Here is a 26,033-nt window from a genome sequence, read left to right as displayed (position 1 = left end):
ATGTGTGTGTAGTATTTCAGAATTGCTACTATGACGGCAGTAACATGATCACAAGTAAATGTGGTAGACTTGATTGTAAAAAAAAACAACAGGATACTCATGTGAGAGGGTATGATTAGTAACGACATATACAAACATTTGTGCGATCGTTAAAAGCAAGGTTTGGCATTTATGGTCAGTTACATCGCAAGAGCAATTGTATAATGTGAAGGTAAAACAACAATCAAGGAGCGATTAACGCTTATCGCAGCTGCAACGGGGGCGGGGACTATCGCGTGCGACATCGCAGCATCGGCTTGCGATGTCGCAACGTGCAAAGCACGCCTTAGTCTTTGGGTGACATGGAAGATCTTTTGCTGGCATGGATATTAACCAGTTGTCTGATCGTGTTGAGCATTTTGCTTCTCAGGTTCAGGGTATATCGGCTTATTTTAGACAAACTCCTGTTGTAGAACCTGAAATTCCCGTTCCTGAATTGTTCTTGGGGGATTGGTTTAAATTTCTGAACTTTAAAAATAATTGTAAATTATTTTTTGCCTTAAGACCTAAGTCCTCATGGAGTCCCGTGCAGCAGGTTAGGATTGTCATCTCCTTGTTGCGTGGTGACCCTCAGGACTGGGCCTTTTCCTTGGTACCTGGTGATCTGATTTTTGATGATGTGGATTCCTTTTTTCAGGTCCTGGGATTGTTGTATGATAAACCTCATGTTGTAGATCAAGCTGAGAAGGCCTTGATGGCATTGATCCAGGGTCAGGATTCCGCTGGAATTTTGTCGTCAGAGATTCAGAAAGTGGGCGGTCCTTACCAAATGGAATGATGATGCTCTTTTGGCACTTTTTCGGAAGGGTCTTGCGGATACTATGAAAGATGTTATGGTGCGATTTCCTATCCCTTCTGGTATTGATGCCTCTATGACCTTAGCCATTCAGATTGATAGACGTTTACTCGAGCGCAAACAATACATGCTGATGTATTGCTTGCGTAACAGTCTTCGCAGCCTATGCAATGTGATAGGGTTCTCTCTAACACTGAGCGGCAGGGTTTTAGATGGAGAAACAAGCTATGTTTCTATTGTGGAGACGCTTCTCAAACTATCTATGTCTGCCCTAAAGGAGAAAAGAGATTTGCTCATTCATTTAGGCCTGTGACACACATCCGTGCCGCCGGCACGTGTTTGTCATTTTTTACACATACCGGCGGCACAGAGACACGTTAAGCAATGCTACCCTATTGTAGCAGGCACACACACGTAAAACCACACGGAACGTGTGTCCGTGTGCGTCTGTACGTTTTTAAAAGCGCTGACATGTCAGTGTTTTCTCCCGCAGCACAGGTGTTACACGGCCCGCACCCGTACCACACGGGTGTAGTGTGGATGCGGTCCCGTGTGACACGCGCTGGAGAAAACACACGTGTCAGTGAAAAAAAACCAAAACATTAACTCACCTTCTCCTGCCCTCCTGTCTCTGCCGCTGCTGCCTCTTGCTGCCGACCGCCGCTCATTATTCTCATTTAATATTCACTTCACTGCCTGGCAGCAGCAGCGGGGAGACGGGAGGGCTGGAGACCGAGGATCAGCACCACGGACAGCAGGAAGGACCAGGTGAGTATGTAAATTACCGGTTCTACGTGTGCTATCACGGATAGCACATGTAGAACACACGAGGCCCGCACGTACCAGAGACACGTACTTACCTGCACGCAACACGCAGGGGAAATACGTGTCTCTCGGCACGTGCGTGATTTTCACGTGAATGTGGCAGAGGCCTTACTGTGAGTACTGTGCAACCTAAATTTCTTTTGTCAGTCACTTTAATTTACTCATTATCCTCGTAATCTGCTATGGCTTTTCTTGATTCAGGGGCCGCCCATCAGGAGAATTGTAAATTTTTGGTACTACAAAACTTGCATGATATTTTGTTACTGGGATTCCCTTGGCTGCAGACCCATTATCTAGTTCTAGATTGGAGATCATTGTCTGTGGTTAGTTGGGGTTGTCAATGTGTGCATAGTGACCTCTCTGTGTTGTCTATTTCTGCTCAGACACATGATGTACCTGAATATTTGTCGGACTTCTTTGATGTGTTTAATGAGACTGGATCTGATTCCTTGCCTCCCCATAGGGAGTGTGCTTGTGCCATTGAATTAGTGCCAGGTTTCAAATTTTCTAAGGGACGGATTTTCAATTTGTCTGTGCCCGAACATGATGCTATGGAACTTATATTAAGGAGTCATTGGAAAAAGGTGATATTAGACCGTCATCTTCACCCCTGGGTGCCGTTTTTTTCTTTGTGTCCAAAAAGAATGGGTCATTGAGACCTTGCATTGACTATCACCTCCTTAATAAAATCACTGTTAAATATCAGTATTCTTTGCCCCTGATGTCAGATCTGTTTTCCACAGTTAAGAGGGCTAAATGGTTTACTAAACTTAATCTTAAGGGGGCGTACAATCTCATTCGAATTAAGGGGGGGTGATGAATGGAAGATGGCTTTTAATACCCCTGAGGGGCATTTTGAGTACCTAGTGATACCTTTTGGGCTCACTAATGCCCCCTATATCTTCTAGTCATTCATGAATGATATTTTCCGGGAACTAATTGTTACATTTCTGATCGTCTATTTGAATGATATTTTGATTTTTTCTGATGATTGGGACTCTCATGTTAAGCAAGTTCTTACTGTTTTTCATGTTCTTTAGAAAAATGCATTGTATGTTAAGGGGTAAAAATATCTCTTTGGCTCACAAAATAATTTCCTTTTTGGGGTTTATGTTAACCCCGTCATCTATTGAAATGGATCCGGTCAAGGTTCAAGCCATTTATGACTGAGTTCAGCCTACTTCTTTGAAATCCCTTCAGAAATCTTTGGGTTTTGCAAATTTCTACAGTAAATTTATAGGCAATTTCTCTAGTATTGTTAAGCCTTTTGACGGATTTGACAAAAAAAGGGAGCGGATGTTGAGAATTGGACCCCAGGGGCCATGATGGCCTTTCAGAAGCTTAAAAAGAGGTTCACTTCTGCCCCAGTCCTGCAGCAATTTGATGTTTCTCTTCCGTTTAAGGTGGAGATAGATGCCTCAGAGATTGGAGAAGGAGCTGTTTTGTCTCAAAGAGATCCTCTAACTTCCAAACTGAAGCCTTGTGCCTTCTTCTCTCGGAAATTTTCTCCATCTGAACGAAACTATGATGTGGGTAATCGGGAATTATTGGCTATGAAGTGGGCTTTTGAAGAATGGAGATATTGGTTGGAGGGGGCTAGACATCAAATTGTGGTGCTCACTGATCATAAGAATCTGACCTACCTTGAATCTGCCAAGAGACTGAATACTAGGTAGGCTAGGTGGGCTCTATTTTTTACGCGTTTCGATATTGTGGTCTCTTTTCTACCAGGCACCAAGAATATTAGAGCAGATGCCCTCTCTAGACGTTTCTTTGCTGATTCTCTTGATGTTGCTGAGCCATTTACCATCTTCAATGAAGGTATAGTTCTCTCCGCCATTTCGCCCGATTTGAGGTTAGCACTTGAAAGATTTCAGGGGGACAAACCTGAGAAATATCCTGTGGGGAATCTGTATGTTCCTAATCAATGGAGGAGTAGACTTATGTCCGAGATTCATTGTTCCGTCTTGGCTAGTCATCCTGGGATTTTTGGTACTGGGGATCTAGTGAGTAGGTCTTTTTGGTGGCCTTCTTTATCTTGGGATGTGTCAGGAGTTTTGTGCAATCTTGTGGGGTTTGTTTTAGATCCAAGCCTTGTTGTTCACGTTCTAGTGGGTTGTTATTGCCATTGGCTGTACCTAAGAGGCCTTGGACTCATATCGCTATGGATTTTATTTCGGATCTTCCTGTCTCTCAGAGGATGATGGTTATTTGGGTTATTTGTGATAGATTTTCTAAAATGGTCCATTTGGTACCCTTGCCTAAGTTGCCATCTTCATCAGACTTGGTGCCCTTGTTTTTTCAACAGGTGGTTCGTTTACATGGTATTCCTGAAAATATTGTGTCAGACAGAGGAGTTCAGTCTATGTCCAGATTTTGGAGAGCGTTTTGTTCTAAATTAGGAATTGGGTTGTCTTTTTCTTCTGCATTTTATCCTCAGACCAATGGTCAGACAGAGAGCAAAAAAACCTTGGAAACCTATTTGAGGTGTTTTGAATTTGCGGATCAGGATGACTGGGTTTCGTTTCTGCCATTGGCAGAGTTTGCTCTCAATAAAAGGGCTAGCTCTGCTAATTGATGTCTCAGTTTTTTTGCAATTTTAGGTTTCATCCTAGGTTTTCTTCCGGGCAGGTTGAGGCATCGGCCTGTACGAGAGTTGATTCTGTGGTGAATGCAGCATATTTGGGGTCAGGCAGTGGACAAATTGTTTCAGGCCCAGAAGAATGCCCAAAGGTTTGCCAACCGGCGTTTAGTTGTCCTCCAAAAATATTCCTACGAGAGTTTCTTCTCCTAAATTTAAGCCAAGATTTATTGGGTCTTATAAGATTTCAGAGATTATTAATCCTGTATCATTTTGTTTGGCTCTTTGTCTTGCTACATTCTCCTAAAAAGGGGGCTGAAAGCCCGTACTTATGAAGCGCTCACTGATATCCTAATCAGGCACGAATACTAAGATTCTTTATAGCAAGATATTATTTATTTTAATAGCACATGAATAAACAATGGTGCATAGGCATTAGAACTACTTATAGTCATAGAATCTTATACAATAATAGAAATATGCATTAACATTACCGTATGTTGTAGCATTCCTTTTCTCATCGGAGGGACTCGATTAGTGAGAAGGAAAACAACTCGGCCTCTGCATCACAGGAGCAGTGCGTCCACTTGAGCATCCTGGAAATGTCCCTAATCTCACTAAGCGAATCCTGTATTTTTATACCAAAAATTTGTACGTTGTGTGCACCGAGCATTGCAATTGTGACCAGCATGTGATTGCTGAGTCATGGTCATGTAACCTGACCACACGCTGCTGTGGGCACCAGTAGCTTACTGCACATTTTGTTAGTTGACCACTGGCCGACCACAGTTTCCTGGAGATATTGCAATGAGCCGTGAATTTTACATGCCAGTTTCCTACACATGTTTCTGGCTAGCAACGAGTTTCCTGTAAGTTGAACTGTAAGCGTTCCTTCCTCATAATAGTGGTTTGTTCAAGACCTGCCTAACATGTACGCTTGGTCATAGTGAAATAGGGTCAGCCAGAGGACATCTCTCTGATACTGAATTTTGGATGGATCAATAATACCTGTGATCACTATCTTATGATTAGGATCCCTAACTAATCACACTCATTCTTCAGTCATATCACATTGGTATCACACTTTTCCTGAGTCTTTTAAAACTCACAATGTTTTTCATAAGTCTTTGTTGAAGAAACATGTGGAACCAGCAGTTCCCACGGCGGCACCTCCTGATCCTGTGTTGGTAGATGGGGATCCAGAGTATGAACTACATAAAATTTTGGAATCCTGCCTTAATAGACGAAAGCTTCAGTACCTTGTTAAGTGTATTATAGTCAGGAGGACAATTCTTGGGTTTTTGCTTCTGACATTCACGCTGACAGGTTGTTTCGTACCGTTCATCATGCCCATGCTGACAGACCCGGTGGCTCTGGTGAGGGTTCGGTGACCCATCCTCAAGGGGGGGTACTGTTGTGAATGTCATCCGAGTGGGTGCTGGTGTGGAGCTCCTCTGGTGGCCTGGAATGGTAATGAAGCAGAGTCTGAATCTGTAACTCAGACAGGTCATGTAATTAATTAGGAATCCAGGAAATCCTATTGCAAATCAGCCTAGTGTATTTAAGAGAGCGGTTTCTGTCAGGCGGCCGCCAGTAATGGATGTTTCCTGCTGCTTCTGAAGATGGCTGGGAGTTTTCCCTTCAGTTTCTCCCATTTCTTCTGTGCCTGAATCTACTCCATATAAGTTTGCTGGTTTCTGTGCTTGATTGCTGAAATTGCACTTAAGCTTGTTTCTGCTTATTCCATTTTGTTCTGTGTTTTGGTTTCTTGTATGCGAGAATCTGTCTCTCTGCTTTTGTAGCAGGCCAGTTCTTCCAGCAAGAAAGGGAGCATTCTTCTTCTTTGGATTATTTGCACTTTAGAATATTGTTTGTGCTGTGATTTTGTTTCTTCCCATTATATTTGCAGTTCACTTTAAAGTGTCTGACGCAAGAGTACCTGATATAGCGGTGGAAGACCAAGTGGACTTAGTATTTTTTTCCTATAAGGAGTTTGGTATTTTTTGCAGGTTTTTTTTGCTGGCCACAATCAGTTATCTGTCCTGTTCTGCTGTATGTAGTAAGTCGGGCCTCACCTTTGCTAATCTATATTTTCTGTGTATTGTGCATTCTTACATCACCGTTTTTGCATGTTGGGGGCTTGCTATTTTTTGCTTCGAGGCAAGTTAGAATTCCTCATTTCTATCTTTAAAGTGTAGCAAGTTTCTCTAGCAATGACAAGGTGTCTAGGTGTGTTAGGAACATCCCACTGCTACTTCTAGTGTTGTCTGATAGATAGGAGATTGCGGTCAGCTTAGTTTCCAACTACTCTTGTGGTTTTGTTTTTTCCTGATTAATGGGATTTTTTGTGATTGTCCACGGTTACCAGTTCATAAAAGATGTGCCAATTCTGGGGCGGCTTGGGCTGCTATTTTTTGGGCTGGGGAGAGCCCAATAACCATGGACCTCCCTAGCCTGAGAATACCAGCCACCAGCTCTCTGCTTCATCTTGGTTGGGTATAAAAATTGTGGAGAATCCAACGTCTTTTTTGAATGTTTACTTAAAAAAGCCACATGGGGTCCCTCGAATTTTGAGATACAGCTAATATAACACATATAGCTGGGGTCTGCAGCCTCCAGCTCTACGCTTTGTCTGCACTGGGTATGAAAATTCAAGGGACCCTACGCTGTTGTGAACGTTGTCTGTGTGGGTGCTGTTCTGAAGATCCCTCTGGTGGCCAGGAATGGAAGTATAGCTGAATCTGAGCCTGTGACTCAGACAGGTGTCGGTGTTAGTTGGGAATTGGGGAAGTCCTATTGCTGACAAGTCTAGTCTAGTCTTTATAGGAGAGCATTTTTTGCCCGGCTGGCGCCGGTTATAATTGTATATTCCTTGTTCTCTGTTCCTGGCCTGTTTAATGAGACTGTTTCTGATTATTTGCCCCTCCACAGGGATTGTGATTGTGCCATTGATTTGATGCCAGGTTGCAAGTTTCCTAAGGGACGGATCTTCAATCTATTTGTTTCTGAACATGATGCTATGAGAACCTATATTAAGGAGTCATTGGAGAAAAGTTATAGACCCTCCTCGTCACCTATGGGTGCCGGTTTTTTCTTTGTGTCCAAGAAGGATGGATCATTGAGACCTTGTATTGACTATCGTCTCCTTAATAAAATCACTATTAAATATCAGTATCCATTACCCTTGATGTCGGATCTGTTTTCCAGAGTAAAGGGAGCTAAGTGGTTTATGAAACTTGATCTTAGGGGAGCGTAAAATCTTATTTGAATGAAGGAGAGTGATGAATGGAAGACGGCCTTGAACACCCCTGAGGGGCATTTTGAGTACTTAGTGATGTCTTTTGGGCTCACTAATGCCCCCGCAGTCTTTCAATCATTCATGAATGATATTTTTCGGGAGCTAATTGGCAAATTCCTGATTGTCTATATGGATGATATCTTGATTTTTTCTGATGATTGGGATGCTCATGTGCAGCAGGTCCGGAAAGTTTTTTCAGATACTTGGGGAACATTCATTGTTCATTAAGGGATCTAAATGTCTCTTTTGCATGCAGAAAATTTCCTTTTTGGGGTTTATTTTGTCCCCGGCTTCTATTGAAATGGATCCAGGCAAGGTTCAGGCCGGTCATGAGTCATGACTGGGTTCAGCCAACCTCTTTGAAATCTCATAAAAAATTTCTGGGCTTTGCCAATTTCTATCGTAAATTTATAGGCAATTTCTCGAGTGTGGTTAAGCCTTTGTCTGATTTGACCAAAAAGGGAGCTGATGTTGAGAATTGGACTTCAGAAGTAATTATGGCTTTCCAAGAGCTTAAAAAGAGGTTCACTTCTGCCCCAATCCTGCAGCAACCTGATGTTTCTCTTCCATTTTAAGTAGAGATAGATGCCTCAGAGATTGGAGCAGGTGCAGTTTTGTCTCAAAGAGACCCTATAACTTTGAAACTGAAGCCTTGCGCCTTCTTCTCTCGTAAATTTTCTCCATCTGAATGAAACTATGATGTGGGTAATCGGGAATTATTGGCTATGAAGTAGGCTTTTGAAGAATGAAGACATTGGTTGGAGGGGGCTAGACATCAAATTGTGGTGCTCACTGATCATAAGAATCTGATCTACCTTGAATCTGCCAAGAGACTGAATACTAGGCAGGCCAGGTGAGCTCTATTTTTTAGACATTTCGATTTTGTGGTCTCTTTTCTACCAGGCACCAAGAATATTAAAGCAGTTTCCCTCTCTAGAAGTTTATTTGATGATACTCTTGATGTTGCTGAGCCATCTACCGTCCGGAATGAAGGTGTGGTCCTCTCCGCCATTTTGCCTGATTTGAGGTTAGTGTGAAGACATGGACTCTCATGGGTTAAAGTTTCTTAACATTCAGCCAGACGTATTGTTCTTTTATATATTACCTCATGTTTGCTTAGCTATTGTTTCTCCAGACCCTTCCAGTAATCATTGTAATGTAGTTGTGTATTGCTAATGTAATTACCTTAGTAGCCATTGTATAGTCGGTGACTTGCAGACTCCATGTAGATATCCTCAGTCTTCCTACCCACATCATTTAAATGAACATTATCCATGCAGCTTGAAATTCATCCAATGGGAGAAGCAATCTTGTCCAACCAATCCAATGAGGGCGCAGTGTATCCAAGGGGAAGGCTGTGGCTATAAAAGGGATTTCTTTAAGTCCCCAGGTTGTTGTTGATGGATGTGCATGATCCAGTCTAAGCTCTTAGGAGCTGGCTAGATGATCAGGATACCTTATGGCTTCAATCTAGGGACTCAGGTTCCGATTGGAGACCATATCCACAATCTAGGGATTTCGACTCGGCTGCCAGGATTATATCATCATACCAGAGACTACTTAAGGAAGTAACCCAGGTTGGGACAATTTGGTCACCTGGCTACAGACTTTGCAGACCTCACACAGCTTCCTAAATTTGGCGCTATTCCTTTCTCCGTGGGTGCCCGCCGAAAGCGGGGTGCTGCTGGATTAGAGTAAGTGGCCCTCGAAGCTCTGAGGCATGGACATTCTAAATCCCTGGTGAGCCAGCGGAAGGGTGAGACTCTGTTGCCTGTTACATTTCTGTGTTTTGCTGGTTATGTGTTATGTGCCGTTAATATTTTGGGGATCCAATAAAGTCTTACTATTGTGATTCCCTCACCCTGTGTTGTCTGCGTAGTGTTCCGCCCACGGTTAAGGAGCTCGTGCGTTCAGTTGAGATGAGCCCTGGGCCACGCTGTTTTTCTAAAGGCGGCTGGTTTTAGCGGACGACAGCATCCACTGAGCCCCGTGTCTCCACAGTTAGCACTTGAGAGATTTCAGGGGGACAAACCTGAGAGATGTCGTGTGGGGAAGCTTTATGTTCCTGATCAATGGAGAACTAGAGTTATGTCTGAGATTCATTGCTCCGTATCGGCTGGTCATCCTGGGATTTTTGGTACTAGGGATCTTGTGAGTAGGCCTTTTTGGTGGTCTTCTTTGTCTTGGGATATCAGGCGTTTTGTGCAATCTTGTGGGATTTGTTCCAGATCCAAACCTTCTTGTGCACGTTCTAGTGGGTTGTTGTACCATTACCTGTGCCTAAGAGACCCTGGACTCATATTGCCATGGATTTCGGATCTTCCTGTCTCTTAAAGGATGGTGGTTATTTGGGATATTTGTGACAGATTCTCTAAGATGGTCCATTTGGTACCATTACCGAAGTTGCCGTTTTCTTCAGAGTTGGTGCCCTTGTTTTTTCAACAGGTGGTTTGTTTACATGGTATTCCTGAGAATAGTGTGTCAGACAGAGGAGTTCAGTTTGTGTCTTGATTTTGGAGAGCATTTTATTCTAGATTAGGCATTGAACTGTCTTTTTCTTCTGCTTTTCATCCCCAGACCAATGGCCAGACAGAGAGCTAATCAGAGCTTGAAAACATATTTGAGATGTTTTGTATCTGTTGATCAAGATGACTGGGTTTCTTTTTTGTCCTTGGCAGAGTTTGCTCTCAATAATAGGGTGAGCTCTGCTACTTTGACGTAGCCTTTTTTTCTGCAATTTTGGATTTCATCCTAGGTTCTCTTCAGGGCAGGTTGCTGCTTTGTCTTGCCCGGGTGTTGATTCTGTGATGGAGAGAATGCAGCAGATTTGAGCTCAAATAGTGGACAAATTGTTTCAGTCCCAGGAGAATGCTTAAAGGTTTGCCAACCGATGTAGAACAGTTGGTCCCCGGTTTAAAGTGGGGGACATGGTTTGGTTGAGCTCCAGGAATGTTCCTATGAGAGTTTCCTCACCTAAATTTAAGCCTAGATTTATAGCGCCCTATAAAGATTTCTGCGATTATTAATCCCGTATCAATTCGTTTGGCTCTTCCTGAGTCATTTAAAATTCACTGTCTTTCATAAGTCTTTTCTTCTGACATTCACGCTGACAGATTGGTTCGTGCCTTCCACCATGCCCATCCTGACAGATCCGGTGGTTCAAGTGAGGGTTCGGTGACCCCTCCTCAAGTGGGGGGTACTTTTGTGAACGTCGTCTGTGTGGGTGCTGTTCTGAAGCTCCCTCTGGTGGCCGGGAATTGTAGTAGAGCTGAATCTGAGCCTGTGACTCAGACAGGTGTCGGAGTTAATTGGGAATTGGGGAAAACCTATTGCAGATATGTTTGGTCTATATACGAGAACACTTTTTGCCCAGCTGGCGCCTGGTTATAATTGTATATTCCTTGGTCTCTGTTCCTAGCCTGGAGCTTTGTCCTTCCCTGTATCCCTGAGCAAGACTTCTCCAGATAAGTTTTCAGATTTTGCCTTGCTTCCTGGTTTACACCTTAGGGTGTTGTTTTTCCATGTTTTGCTTTGAGTCTGTTTCCTTGCAGGTGAAGTTTTGTTTCAATTGTGTTGTGAGCATGGGGGTTCCCCTGTGCTAGCTCTCCTGTAGGAAAAGGGATTTTATCCTTGTCTGATTTATTTGCTCTTCTGTATTTCTGTGTTCTTTTTTGGTATTTTGTTCTCCCATTATTTACAGGAGTTCCTGATATAGTGGGGGTGAGGTCTGACCAGGGCCATTTTTACTATCAGAAGTTTGGTATTTTCTACAGCGATTTTGTACTGACCACAATCAGTTCCTCTACTTTTCTTTGTACCAAGTTAGTTGGGCCTCGCCTTTGCGAATTCTATTTTTCCTATCTGAGTATTGTGTTTTCCTATATCACCGTAATCATTGTATGTGGGAGGCTACCTATTCCTTTGGGGACTACTCTGAGGCAAGGTAGATTTCCTCATTTCATTCTGTGAGGCGTAGCTAGTTTCTCAGGCTGTGACGTGGCGTCTAGGTTTTTAGGGGGATTTTGGTCAGCCCAGGTTCCAACTACTCCTGTTTCTTGGTGAATTTTCACCAATGGGAGTTTTTTGTAATCTTCCACGGTTACCGAATCATAACACTACGCTATTTTTTACAATTATTTATTTTTACACTCCCCTTCCAGGATCCAGACAGATACTGGGAGAGCAACCAATCACAGATGCTGTCACAGATGGTAGGTGGGAGAAGTAAATATTCGAGAGTTTTAATGGGCGGACCCGGAAGCAAATGTAACAGCCGTACGGTTGACTCGGTAAGTATAATTATCCTGCTTTAATCCCCATTTTGTCCTTTCTTTTTTTTTTACTCAGGTGGCAGAATCTGAACAATAACACAGACTTCCTGAATAAGATGGAGTTCACCATTCACTTATTATATTTTATTTGCATGACAATGGTAAAATGACGATTTGATACTCAGGAAATGCTATTCAATATTCTTCTGTACATATTTTTACTTACAATTCGTTTTCATTACAATCATTTTTTCTCCCCATTAATCTTTTTAAATGTTTTTAAGCATTCTCACTGGTTTCCACATGAATTTGTGCATCTCTTTATCTATTATTTTTTTCAAACATATCAGGTGACCGTCAGTTACCTGCGCGCCTTTTCTTAAATCCTGCATCTTGTATATAAGGATGTCTTGTGCACTGTATCTTGATGTACATCAGTGGTTTTAATTCCTGATTAAGGAGTCATTTTATTTAGACTCTGAAACGCGTGTAATAATAATAAATGATGAAGATTAACTCTTGGATTAATTTCCCGTTTATCTCCACGGCAGCAAGGTTACCCCTTTTCTCCCTTATGCTTTTACCTTGTATTTACTGGGTACGCGGAAGCCTATGTGGTGCAATATTATGCTTTAATGGTAGTTGTGACCCTCACAATTCCTCAAGGTAAGTTTTTCCAAGCACCTTTTTCTCCGTTCCATTGGGATAATACACCATTTGCACCTTTGTCTTCTCCAGATTTTATTCTACAATCATTAGATCTTATAATAAGTTCCACAATTAGATGAGTTTAAAAAAAGTCCCTGCTCTGTACTGTATAATGGCTGCGTCTGACCATTCAGCGACGTGGTGTGATCATGCCACATCTCCTGGGCAGCAGAGGAAGTAAGGCTGGGGGTCACACGTAGCGACGCACCAACGATCCCACCAGCGATCCGACCTGACAGGGATCGTTGGTGCGTCGCTACATGGTCGCTGGTGAGCTGTCAATCAGGCAGATCTCACCAGCGACCAGCGTTACTCATGTAACGATGCTGCGCTTGGTAACCAGGGTAAATATCGGGTAACTAAACAAAGTGCTTTGCTTGGTTACCAGATATTTACCCTGGTTACCAGCGTACACCGCTTACAGGCTGCCAGCGCTGGCTCCCTGTATACATAGCTAGGGTACACATCGGGTTACTAAGCAAAGCGCTTTACTTAGTTACCTGATATTTACCCTGGTTACCAGCATACGCTGCTTACACAGAGTCGGTGCTCTTTGCTCTCCCGCAATCAAACACGCCGATGCGTGTTACACAGCGGGAAAACAACGAGCAAAAAATGAACCAGAACAGTGTTTAATGATCAGCGATTTCACAGCAGGGGCCAGGTCGCTGCTTAGTGTCACACACAGTGAGACCGCTGATGAGGTCACTGGTACGTCACAAAACCTGTGACTCAGCACCGATCTCGCTAGAGATCTCGCTATGTGAGAAGTACCCCTAAGAGACAGTATACAGATAGCACAGCATGGGATCGTAATATATCTTACTCTTTTTTGAGGTAAAGCATTTCCCTGAGTGTTTTTTTAAAAATATTTTATCTCATAGAAAGAATAATTTGTGATCCTAAACTGTAATGTCTGTATACTATATTACTTCCTCCACAGCCAAGGAGATGAGGTATGATCAGACCATGTTCCTGTACAGTCAGAAACAGCTATTAGGGCTCATGCGCACGTTGCTTTTTTTTTTGCATTTCTGCAGAGTTTTAAGCTGCAGCGTCACATTGTCAAAATTCATGCGTTCTGCTTCACCAGCAAAGTCCATGAGCATTCGTGCACACAATGCTTCTTTAAACGCAGCGTTTTGATTGTCAAAAATTCGACAAAATCTCTGCGTTTAAAAAAGCAGCATGTCAATTCTTTTGTCCGTTTTGGCAGCATTCTACACCCATTGAAATCAATGAGTTGTAGAAAAATGCTACCAAAATGCTAAGCAGTGCGTTTGCAATGCATTTTTGTTGCGATCCGCATGGTTTTTTGACATAACAAACGCAGGTCTTTCGGTCTCTCTGTCTCTGTCAATGTCAATCTCTCCCTCCCACCCCCTCTCTCATACTCCGATCCACGATCACCGGCGCAGCACTGCACGGCATTCACATTGTGGCGGCTTCTTCTCTTTTGAAAATGCTGGCATCTCATTATTCCATCTCGTGTTCCCTGTTTCCCCCACCAACCGGTGCCTATGATTGGTTGCAGTCAAACATGCCCCCACGCTGAGTGACAGCTTTCTCAATGCAACCAATCACAGCCGCCGGTGGGCGTGTCTATATTGTGCAGTAAAAAAAAAAATATTAAAAAAAAAACGTGCGGTCCCCCCCAATTTGGATACCAGCCAGGGTAAAGCCACAAGGCTGAAGGCTGGTATTCTCAGGATGGGGAGCTCCACGTTATGGGGAGCCCCCCAGCCTAACAATATAAGCCAGCAGCCACCCGGAATTGCTGCATCCATTAGATGCGACAGTCCCGGGACTCTACCCGGCTCATCCCGAATTGCCCTGGTGCGGTGGCAAACGGAGTAATAAGGAGGTAATGGCAGCAACCCATAGCTGCTACAAAGTCCTAGGTTAATCATAGCAGGCGTCTCCCTGAGATACTTTCCATGATTAACCAGTAAGTTAAAGAAAATAAACACACACATCCAAAAAATCCTTTATTTGGAATTAAAGACAAAAAACACCCTCTTTCACCACTTTATTAATTTCCAAATACCCCTCCAGTTCCGATGTAATCAACATGAGGTCCCACGATGCTTTCAGCTCTGCTACATAAAACTGACAGCAAGCAGCCACAGACCACGACCGCTCTATGTCAGCTCCACACAACAACTGAAGTGAGCCGCGCGATCAGCGATGACGTCACTCAGATTACTCGCGGCCACCGCTCTCAGGTGGAGGACTCCAGCTGTGGCCGCGGGTCACCTGAGTGATGACACCGCTGATCGCGCTGCTCACTTCAGTCACTCAGGAGATTTGCGGTCATAGGTAAGTCAGTCACGTGTGACCGCAAATCAGGCTGCGACACAAAGAGAGAGCCGCGCGATGTCAGTGAAATCGGGTGAAGCTCTGACGTCACTGCTGCGGACTCCTGTGTCCTGGCACTGACCTCAGAGGTTCATCCGAGTTCATGACAGCACACAGAGACAGAGCCGCGGGATGACAATGAAGTCGGGTGCAGTTCATCCGAGTTCATTCTCATCGCTCGGCTCTGTCTGTGTCTGCTGTCAGCGGGCATGTAGCAGAGCTGGGGGATCGCACTAACAAAAATGCATCCAAAACTTATGTAAAATGCATGCAAAACGCATCCAAAATAGATGCGTTTTGGATTGTTATTGTACTAACAGAAAATGTGCAATCCGCATTTAAACAAAATTTGACAGGTGCAAAAGTATGGGCACCTCAACATAAAAGTCACATTAATATTTTGTAGATCCTCCTTTTGCAAAAATAACAGCCTCTAGTCTCTTCCTATAGCTTTTAATGAGTTCCTGGACCCTGCATGAAGGTATATTTGACCATTCCTGTTTACAAAACAATTCCAGTTCAGTTAAGTTTGATGGTCGTCAAGCATGGACAGCCCGCTTCAAATCATCCCACAGATGTTCAATGATATTCAGGTCTGGGGACTGGGATGGCCATTCCAGAACATTGTAACTGTTCCTCTGCATGAATGCCTGAGTAGATTTGGAGCGGTGTCTTGGATCTTTGTCTTGCTGAAATATCCATCCCCTGTGTAACTTCAACTTCGTCACTGATTCTTGCACATTATTGTCAAGAATCTGCTGATACTGAGTTAAATCCATGCGACCCTCAGCTTTAACAAGATTCCCGGTGCCGGCATTGGCCACACAGTCCCAAAGCATGATGGAACCTCCACCAAATTTTACTGTGGGTAGCAAGTGTTTTTTTGGCCTCCATGCAGAACGCCTTTTTGTATGACCAAACAATTCAATCTTTGTTTTATCAGTCGACAGGACCTTCTTCCAAAATGTAACTGGCTTGTCCAAATGTGCTTTTGCATACCTCAGGCGACTCTGTTTGTGGCGTGCTTGCAGAAACGGCTTCTTTTGCATCACTCTCTCATACAGCTTCTCCTTGTGCAACGTGCGCTGTATTGCTGACCGATGCACAGTGACACCATCTGCAGCAAGATGAAGCTGCAGGTCTTTGGAGGTGGTCTGTGGATTGTCCTTGACTGTTCTCACCATTCTTCTTCTCTGCCTTTCTGATATTTTTCTTGGCCTGCCACTTCTGGGCTTAACAAAAACTGTACCTGTGTTCTTCCACTTCCTCACTATTTTCCTCACAGTGGAAACTGACAGTTTAAATCTCTGAGACAACTTTTTGTATCCTTCCCCTGAACAACTATGCTGAATAATCTTTGTTTTCAGATAATTTGAGAGTTGTGTTGAGGAGTCCATGATGCCACTCTTCATAGGAGATTCAAATTGGAGAACAACTTGCAAGTGGCCCCCTTAAATACCTTTTCTCATGATTGGATACACCTGCCTATGAAGTTCTAAGCTCAATGAGGTTACAAAACCAATTTAGTGCTTTAGTAAGTCAGTAAAAAGTAGTTAGGAGTGTTCAAATCAAGAAGTAGATAAGGGTGCCCATACGTTTGCACCGGTCAAATTTTGTTTAAATGCGGATTGCATATTTTCTGTTAGTACATTAAACCTCATTTCAATCCAGAAATATTACTCAGTCCATCAGTTATTAGATATATGAAACTGAAATAGCTGTTGCAAAAACCCAAATTGTTATAAAGAAAAAAGGTTAACATTAATAGGGGTGCCCAAACTTTTTCATATGACTGTATAAGATTATTTCAGCACAGGAATTTTTTTTTAAATACAGTGCTGGCCAAAAGTATTGGCACCCCTGTAATTCTGTCAGATAATACTCAGTTTCTTCTTGAAAATGATTGCAATCACAAATTCTTAGGTATTATTATCTTCATTTATTTTGCTTGCAATGAGAAAACACAAAAGAGAATGAAACAAAAATCAAATCATTGATCATTTCACACAAAACTCCAAAAATGGGCCAGACAAAAGTATTGGCACCTTTAGCCTAATACTTGGTTGCACAACCTTTAGCCAAAATAACTGCGAACAATCGCTTCCGGTAACCATCAATGAGTTTCTTACAATGCTCTGCTGGAATTTTAGACCATTCTTCTTTGGCAAACTGCTCTAGGTCCCTGAGATTTGAAGGGTGCCTTCTCCAAACTGCCATTTTGAGATCTCTCCACAGGTGTTCTATGGGGTTCAGGTCTGGACTCATTGCTGGCCACTTTAGTAGTCTCCAGTGCTTTCTATCAAACCATTTTCTAGTGCTTTCTGAAGTGTGTTTTGGGTCATTGTCCTGCTGGAAGACCCATGACCTCTGAGGAAGACCCAGCTTTCTCCCACTGGGCCCTACATTATCCTTCAAAATTTGATGGCTTTCCCCAAAAAGCTCTACTTTTTTCTCATCTGACCAGAGAACATTCTTCCAAAACATTTTAGGCTTTCTCAGGTAAGTTTTGGCAAACTCCAGCCTGGCTTTTTTATGTCTCGGGGTAAGAAGTGGGGTCTTCCTGGATATCTTACCATACAGTCCCTTTTCATTCAGACGCCGACGGATAGTATGGGTTTAAACTGTTGTATCCTCGGACTGCAGGGCAGCTTGAACTTGTTTGGATGTTAGGGGCACTTTGCACACTGCGACATCGCAGGTGCGATGTCGGTGGGGTCAAATTGAAAATGACGCACTTCCGGCATCGCATGCGACATCGCAGTGTGTAAAGGCTGGATGATACGATTAACGAGCGCAAAAGCGTCGTTATCGTATCATCGGTGCAGCGTCGGCGTAATCCATGATTACGCTGACGCGACGGTCCGATGTTGTTCCTCGCTCCTGCGGCTGCACACATCGCTGTGTGTGAAGTCGCAGGAGCGAGGAACGTCTCCTACCGGCCTCACTGCGGCTTCCGTAGGATATGCGGAAGGAAGGAGGTGGGCAGGATGTTGACATCCTGCTCATCTCCGCCCCTCCGCTCTGATTGGCCGCCTGCCGTGTGACGTCGCAGTGACGCCGCACGACCCGCTCCCTTAACAAGGAGGCGGGTCGCCGGCCACAGGGACGTCGCACGGCAGGTGAGTGTGTGTGTGAAGCTGGCGTAGCGATAACTTTCGCTACGCCAGCTATCACCACATATCGCTGCTGCGACGGGGGCGGGCACTATCGCACTCGGCATCGCAGCATCGGGCTGCGATGTCGTGGTGTGCAAAGCCCGCCTTAGTCGAGGTTCTTTATCCACCAACCGCACAATCTTGCGTTGAAATCTCTCGTCAATTATTCTTTTCCTTCCACATCTAGGGAGGTTAGCCACAGTGCCATGGGATTTAAACTTCTTGATGACACTGCGCACCGTAGACACAGGAACTTTCAGGTCTTTGGAGATGGACTTGTAACCTTGAGATTGCTCATGCTTCCTCACAATTTGGATTCTCAAGTCCTCAGACAGTTCTTTGGTCTTCTTTCTTTTCTCCATGCTCAATGTGGTACACACAAGGACACAGTACAGAGGTTGAGTCAACTTTAATCCTTGTCAACTGGCTGCAAGTGTGATATAGTTATTGCCAACACCTGTTAGGTGCCACAGGTAAGTTACAGGTGCTGTTAATTACACAAATTAGAGAAGCATCACATGATTTTTCAAACAGTGCCAATACTTTTGTCCACCCCCTTTTTTATGTTTGGTGTGGAATTATATCAAGTTTGGCTTTATGACAATTTTTTTTTTCTTTTCATTGAAGACAAATTAAATTAAGATAATAATACCAAAGAATTTGTGATTGCAATCATTTTCAAGAATAAACTGAGTATTATCTGACAGAATTGCAGGGGTGCCAATGTTTTTGGCCAGCACTGTACATCCCATTTTGGCAATTATTATAATTATTATTCTAAGATCTATTGATTAAAATCAAAATTGTTCATGGAATAACCCCTTTAATTCTGCTCAACTTAAAGTGATACAATTAGTATTAACCCCTTCACCCCCGGCTACTAAAACACCCTAATGACCGGGCCATTTTTTGCAATTCTGACCAGTGTCACTTTGACAGGTTATAACTCTGGAACGCTTCAACGGATCCTGGAGATTCTGACATTGTTTTTTCGTGGCATATTGTACTTCACGTCAGTGATAAATTTAGGCCAATTTTTTTTGCGTTTATTTGTGAAAATTTCAGAAATTTTGCAAAAAGTTTTAAAATTTTGCAAATTTCAAACTTTGAAAATGTATGCTTATAAATCTGAGAGATATGTTACACAAAATAGTTACTAAATAAAATTTCCCGCTTGTCTACTTTACATCAGCGCAATTTTCGAAACAAATTTTTTTTTCGTTAGGATGTTAGAAGGGGTCAAACTTCATCAGCAATTTCTCATTTTTCCAACAAAATTTACAAAATCATTTTTTTAGGGACTACATCACATTTGAAGTGACTTTGAGGGGCCTAAGGAACAGAAAATACCCAAAAGTGACCCCATTCTAAAAACTGCACCCCTCACACTGCTCAAAACAACATCCAAGAAGTTTATTAAACCTTTAGGTGCTTCACAGGAACCAAAGCAATGTGGAAGGAAAAAATGAAAATTTTACTTTTTAAACACAAAAATGTTACTTTAGCCATAAAATTTTCATTTTCACAAGGGAGAAAAGAGAAAATGCACCACACAATTTATTGTGCATTTTCTTCTGAGTACACTGATACCCCATATGTGGTAAAAATCAATTGTTTGGGTACATGGCAGAGGTTGGAAGGGAAGGAGCGCCATTTGAATTTTTGAACGCAAAATTAGCTGCACTCATTAGCGGACGCCATATCGGATTTGAAGACCCCCTGAGGTGCCTAAACAATGGAGCTCCCCCACAATTGACCCCATTTTGGAAACTAGACCCCTCAAATATTTTTTCTAGATGTTTGGTGAGCACTTTGAACCATTGGAGGCTTAATGGAAGTTTATAACGTTGAGCCGTGAAAAGAAAATTATTTTTTTTTTACCACAAAACCGTTGTTTCAACTAGGTAGCTTTTTTTTCACAAGGGTATCAGGAAAAAAATGCACCATAAAATGTATTGTGCATGTTCTCCTGAGTACGCAGATACCTCATATGTGGTGGAAAGAAATTGTTTGGGCGCATGGCGGGGCTCAGGAGTAGAGTTGAGCGATGTTCGAGGTTCGCCAATTTCATGTTCGAGTGATTTTGGGGGTGCTCAAGATCGAACTCGAACGCGAGCTTTTTGCTAAAAGCTCGACAGCTCGAGTTATGTTCGAGAACGGTTCAATCAGCAAAAAGCCTAGCTAGTTACTAGCTGGCTTTTCACTGTAATATTGTGAGTCACTCTGTGATTCACACGGTTAGCAAATTTCAGCGTATAGTGTGCAGGGGCGGCTTGTTTAGATCAGTGCTGCTGGGATAATGGCGATCACCTTTTTTTTTTTTCCCTAAGCGCGCATGCAGTGGGGCGGGCCAGCATGTCAGCTAATCACAGACACACACACAGCTAAGTGGTCTTTTTTGCCAGACAAGCAAGGGCATGTGTCATATGCTGTGAATGTCACGTCCTTGCATTATAAATACGGCCATTTTCCCTCACGGCGCCATTATCTGCTTTCTGCGTGTAGGTGACAGTCGCCGCTCCGTCTGTGTATGCTATACACACAGCGCTCTACAGATTAGAGACAGAAGTTTATTTCAGGGCTGATTTCCTCGGGCTCAGAGCCATAGGTGACAGGCAGGTCTGTGGAAACGCTGTATACAGCTTCAGATAACAGCGTCTGTGTACCTAAGCTCACGGAATTCCTTGCTGCATTTCACCATTAGGAGGGATAGAAAGTGAAGCTTCCTTTACTGTCCACTGACCTAGAGAACCCAGCCACTTTAACCACCTGCCCACTTTTGCTACGCTATTTTTATAGCAAACAGTGCTGAAACTTAGTGGCATCCAAAAAGTGGCTGCTATACTCCATTTTTGTCCCACTGGTGCCAAGCAATTTCCAGCACCTCTGCATTTAACCCTCATGCACATTTTGCTATGCTATTTTTATAGCAAACAGTGCTGAAACTTAGTGGCATCCAAAAAGTTGCTGCTATACTCCGTTGCTGTCCTACTTGTGCCAAGCAAGTCACATCACCTCTGCATTCAACCCTCATGCACATTTTGCTACGCTATTTTTATAGCAAACAGTGCTGAAAATTAGTGGGATCCACAAAGTGTCTGCTATACTAATTTAGTATCTTGGAGAGACTCTAGTGGTTGTTCTAATTGTGGGATATTTTTTGGAGTTATGCACGAACTGTATATTTGTACGTTGGGAGGATTGATGGTCGTATGGCCTCCCTCTCTCTCCTGGTATGAACATGTATGTGCAGAGATATATGTATTACTGTCTATCCTCCACTATTGTTCTTTGCCATTCTTTAATATTTATTTTTTTTTGTTGTTCTCTCCTTTGGGCATATCTCCTTATTGTTAATTTTTATGTACATCTTTATAATTCTATATTGAGACATGTCATATATAGAGCCCTGTCCAGCAATATGGTTATGTTATTTTTTGTCATTAAGATGATCGTTGGCGTGGTTGATTACGCAAATGCGCATGCGCTCATCCACTCCCTCGTTACTTCTATGACATGACGTTGTCCTGTGCGAGCGCTTTCGTTTTTTTCCTTCCCTGCGCCCGCTCCCGATGGCCTCCTTAACGCTGACAACTTATGTCATTGCTGGAGGGCCGGAAGTGATGCGGGCGGGGGCGGAGACATGAACACGCGCGCTGTCATCTGGACATAAGTGACATTTTGGTTCACCTATTAGCTGGAGTGCCGGAAATGATGCGGGCGTGGGCGGGTTGCTGAGCACTCGCATCATAACCTGGGCTTGATTGATAGTTCCATTCACCTATCAACTCTGGCGATCTGATTTAAAAGCCTCACCTGGCTGGGTAATTTTCACTGGCACTTTTTCCTTTACACATCCCCCTTATGAAGCTTTAGGCGAGACGCGTAGGGGCACACGACTCTGCGACCTGGCTGGCACATTTTGATATATATGGGTAAGTGTGACTTGGCTGATTAGATGTATTTGAAATATATTCCATTTGATATCCTTGTGTCTTGGTGGGTCCATTACCTTGAATATATGATCTGATACACGGAGCCCTCATCTGCATGGATGAGATTAACTCCATTTTTTGGTTCATCTAAGCTGCCTAGTCTACCTTGCCCTCCCCATGGGACATCGCTCTGATTGTTATATGAGTAATTTTAATGTCCCATTTGTGATTTGATGACCAGCCCTTTTTCCATGATTGGGTTAATGTGCTACTTCTCCTTGTCCTCAATTTTCTCTATGATCCCTATACATATATATTTTTTTGTACTAAATTATAATAATGATAATCCAACCTGTCTTTTATCTGATCTTATAAATAAAGATCATTTTTATATGCAGTATTTGAGGTTGTGGTCTTGACTGTTTATATTATTTCCTTGCACGCCGAGTCCTTTTTCTTTTGTGCTCAATAGATTGTATTTTAAGGACGTGCTCTATGCGGTCACAAGATTGCCGCATATATGTTTCCAGACTTGCGTTTTTGTTTATTTATACTAATTTAGTGTCCCACTGGTGCCAAGCAAGTCCCAGCACCTCTGCATTCAACCCTCATACACATTTTGCTACGCACTTCTTATAGTAAACAGTGCTGAACATAAGTGGCATCCAAAAAGTGTCTGCTATACAAATTTTGTGTCCCACTTGTGCCAAGCAAGTCCCATCACCTCTGCATTCAACCCTCATGCATATTTTGCTACGCTATTTATATAGTAAACAGTGCTGAAAATTATTGACATCCACAAAGTGTCTGCTATACTAATTTAGTGTCCCACTGGTGCCAAGCAAGTTCCAGCACCTCTGCATTCTACCCTCATGCACATTTTGCTACGCTATTTTTATAGCAAACCATGCTGAAAATTATTGGCATCCACAAAGTGTCTGCTATACTAATTTAGTGTCCCACTGGTGCCAAGCAAGTCCAAGACCTCTGCATTCTACCCTCATGCACATTTTGCTACGCTATTTTTATAGCAAACAGTGCTGAAAATTAGTGGCATCCACAAAGTGTCTGCTATACTAATTTAGTGTCCCACTTGGGCCAAGCAAGTCCCACCACCTCTGCATTCTACCCTCATACACATTTTGCTATGCTATTTTAATGGCAAACCGTGCTGAAAATTAGTGGCATCCACAAAGTGTCTGCTATACTAATTTAGTGTCCTACTGGTGCCAAGCAAGTTCCAGCACCTCTGCATTCAACCCTCATGCACATTTTGCTACGCTGTTTTTATAGCAAACAGTGCTGAAAATTAGTGGCATCCACAAAGTGTCTGCTATACTAATTTAGTGTCCCTCTTGTGCCAAGCAAGTCCCACCACCTCTGCATTCTACCCTCATGCACATTTTGCTACGCTATTTTAATAGCAAACTCAGGGAATTCCTTGCTGCATTTCATCATTAGGAGGGATAGAAAGTGAGGCTTCCTTTACTGTCCTGGTACACACAGAACACGGCCACTGTACCCACCTGCCCACTTTTGCCACGCTATTTAATTTGCCCAAAGAGCTGACACTTTTTCTGCCATCCTAAAATTGTCTGGAATACTAAGCTAGAGTTCCTTTGCTGCCAACCAACGTACAACACATGTGCATTCTACACTCCTTCCCATTTCTGGAACGCAATTATTAACTGCAGGTAGTCCAGCCAATCTGTGACGAAGGTGCAGGCGTGGATATAATGTTGCCTTCATCCAATGGTGGTTCTCTCGATGTCTGACAGCTCAACTATACCATCTGTTTCCACTTCCAAAACAAGTGACGACCTGCCAATCACACTCCCGCTTACGGGTAAAGGGGTGCAAGTTCAGCGTGAAAAAGCATGTGTGACTGCTGTCCTCACAGTCACAGAGGATGAAGAGCATGCAGATGCACTTGATGGGGCAGGCGGTGGTTGCACAGCCCCGCTGGGCCGCATTGTAGCACAGTGAAATTCCCATTGCGACTTATGCTTCATTTTAAGTATTGTACTTGGTGGGCTCCACAGTATGCAGCAAAACCACACAACAGAAAAAGGACTCTAGGCAGTTGGGTTGATAAATGATTGTTTAGCTTTCCCAAAACAAACAATAAGAACTATGCATAAAATTGAAATAATAGAACAATCTATTAAGTTGCCTACTACCTACTAATCCCTCTGCGTTGCAGCAGTAATTGTGTGTTTGTGCGTGTGTGTGTGTGTGTGCGCGAACACGACTTACCAGTGGCGCATCACAAGAGCTTCAAAGTTATCTACCTAAACATAGACAAAACACATTACCCCCCCTGAATACCCTTGATAGCTGAAGCCTCACAGATAAGGCAGATGATAACAGTGTGAATGCAAACCACACAGCTCTGCAACACAGTCATGGAAATCTTGAAAAGCAACAGTCAATGCAAATGTGTTGCTGTCCCTCTATGATTTAAACTGTACGTGACAATTTGACAGTGCAGAGGCAGCAAGTCTTATTGTCTATACAGTCGGCTTACCCAGAACAGATATGTGTTTTTATAATAAAACAAAGTGTTGCGTGCACGCATTACTGTCTGGGCACAGCCTACCGTACTCGGGTACTGTGATGTCCAGTTGCCATAAATACAGACTTTACGCTCCTCTCACGGTAAACAGTATAGACAGCACCGGACGAATGTTGGTCTGTGGCACAGGATGCTGTGGCACAGGATGCTGGCACAGGATGAACGGCAAATAAGCATGTTGCATTGACAGTGGCTAAAGCTGAGCAATACACCATCACGCTATCAATTCATATCTATGTGACACTTCATGGTGGAAGTACTCAAAGTTGTGAGTTTTTGCCTTCTACTTAGAGATTGTTGACAAATCTTACAGATTACATGACTTGGGTGATCCTTTGCAATGTCCAAAAAGTCCCAGGCTAGGCAAGGCTTACAGCCCATGCGACCTGCATAGCCAACATGACTTATGCTCAGAGGCAGAGTTGTGGCCGAGGATTCAGTTGTTGATGTGCTTCCAGTACTTTGTCTCTGTCCAGGAAGACACAACGTAAACTCGTCGTCAGTAGCATCCTCCTCCACCTCCTCTACTGACGTCATCGACTGGCTGACTTTGGTTTGACAGTAAGTGGGGTCTCCAACCTCATCATCACCCTGTGTGTTTTTATTCCCCTCGTCCTGAGTCCTCCTTGACAACCTCTTCCTACCCTGACCGAATAGGAAAGTTGTCGTTACAATCAGGTATCTGAGTCTCCTCATCATGTTCCCCATTGTCTCCACCAGGATGATGTATGGTTTGGAAATGAGGGTGTACATTATGCTCATCACCTTCTTCATCGGGGCCTGGATCTGACTCACAAAGCTTCTGGCCATCTGTGCAGATCATTTTCCCTGTCTCCAGGAACTCGCTGCCTCAACATGTCAGATTATCTGCCTACACCCGCAAGCTTCAAACGGAACCTGAAAAATCATCTGTTCAGAAATGACTATAACCTTCAATGACACCACCACCGTGCATAGCTGCCGCACAACCTACACCACACCTACTGTCTCCTCCCCAAAATACTTTACAATGTAATCCCGCAAGGGCTGGGCCCTCTTCCCTCTGTACCAGTCTGTCTATTGTTACTTGTATATGTATTGTGTATGTAACCCCCTTCTCATGTACAACACCATGGAATCAATGGTGCTCTATAAATAAATAATAACTTCTTTGTCTATACTCACTGCAGCTTTTGAGCAGACCTCTGATTCACAGGCTATAGTGTGGCTGAACAGCTCTGCAGACTCAACCATCTCTGTTACCCCATACTCCGCAGGGCTGGTGGAAACTTGAGAGTTGTTAGGAAGCAAGTGCGATTGGGTTGACACCACAGTGGAATGAAGTATTTGTGATATTGAACTTGAGGTAGAGGAGAGGCCACTTTATGGCGCACTTGAGATCCATTGAAGCAGCTGCTGTTTTGGTGCCTCATCTACATTTCTTAGCGCTGGTCGTGTCCGTGAAAAAAGGACCATATCAGATTATCCATGGGAAGAAGTACACCTGTTATTT

At 43.3% G+C, this 26,033-nt stretch overlaps 1 protein-coding gene across 4 annotated transcripts in view; it reads right to left on the bottom strand.

Annotated features, from left to right (window-relative positions):
• Positions 1-26,033, bottom strand: part of LYST (lysosomal trafficking regulator) — a 1,763,279-nt gene that overhangs the window by 326,539 nt on the left and 1,410,707 nt on the right. The gene's annotated exons all lie outside the window — the stretch shown is intronic.

The sequence above is a fragment of the Anomaloglossus baeobatrachus genome, chromosome 3 (genome assembly GCF_048569485.1).
Source record: "Anomaloglossus baeobatrachus isolate aAnoBae1 chromosome 3, aAnoBae1.hap1, whole genome shotgun sequence".
Taxonomy (NCBI): domain Eukaryota; kingdom Metazoa; phylum Chordata; class Amphibia; order Anura; family Aromobatidae; genus Anomaloglossus; species Anomaloglossus baeobatrachus.
The sequence above is the reverse complement of the archived record's forward strand: the minus strand, read 5'-3'. Positions and strand labels throughout refer to the sequence as shown.